Below are 1115 nucleotides of genomic sequence, written 5' to 3' on the forward strand. Positions count from 1 at the left end.
TGCAGGGGTGGCCTCGTCCCTTGTGTGTCTTTACAAAACCCTGTGAATGATATGTAACCATGTGGCTTTATTTTGCTGGTTAGGAGATAAGCAGGAACGGGTGTGAGTTGCCAGGAGTTGCGTTGCTGGCTGGTGAAGAAATGAACAGTCCTCACTCTTGGACTCCTGGCTCCATACCCTCCAGTTACACCAGTTGCTCTTGGAGCATCTGAACAGTGGGGTGGGTCACGGCCCTGCCTTTGTGTTTTCGTCCCCAGCCCCCCAGCCCTTGGCAGCCACCAGTCTGCTTTCTGTCTTGGTGGCTTTACCTCTTTGGAACAGTCCCTGTAAATGGAATCACAGAGCCTGTGACCTGCCGTCTGGCTTCTCTGCCTTCGCGTATCGTCTGCAAGGCTCACCCATGAGCGCGCGTCAGCATGTGATTCGTCTGTGTGACTGAGCGATACTCCATCCTGTGGATGAACCACATCATGTCCATCCGGTCAGCTGATGGGCATTTGCGTTGTTCCCACATTTTGGCTGTTGGGAATGGTGCTCATAGAAACTCACGTACAAGATTTGAACACCTGTCTTCAATTTTTGGGGGTACATACTTGGGACCAGGTCTGCCGGCGCTTATGGGAATTCTGGGTGACCTGTTTTCCCCAGCAGCTGCCCTGTTTCTCGTTCCCACCGGCAACACACGAGGGCTCTCCACCTCCTCGCCAATGTGTATTTTCCTTTATTTATTTTTATTATGGCCATCCTAAGGAGTGTGAAGTGTTCTCTCGTGGTTCTGACTCGCATCTTCCTAATGACCATAGATGCCGAGCATCTTTTCACGTGCCTATGGGCCACTTGTGTATCTTTGGAGAAATGTCTGTTCGAGTCTTTAGCCCATTTTTCAAGTGGGTTTTGTTGCTGAGCTATAGGAGTTCCTTAGAGATTCCGGATTTTAGACGGATTTGTGGATTTTAATCTTTCCACAGGTAACTCCCGTGTGTGCCAAGACCAAAAGCTATTTGGTTGGATTGTACCAAGGTCAGACCTGGCTCGGGTCCTGCGCCTTAACCACTGAGCCTGAGCAGCCCCATTTGTAACAGGCTCTGGGCAGAAGGTTGCGGCCAGGCCGGATG

This window comes from Neomonachus schauinslandi, chromosome 15 (assembly GCF_002201575.2).
Source record: "Neomonachus schauinslandi chromosome 15, ASM220157v2, whole genome shotgun sequence".
NCBI lineage: Eukaryota > Metazoa > Chordata > Mammalia > Carnivora > Phocidae > Neomonachus > Neomonachus schauinslandi.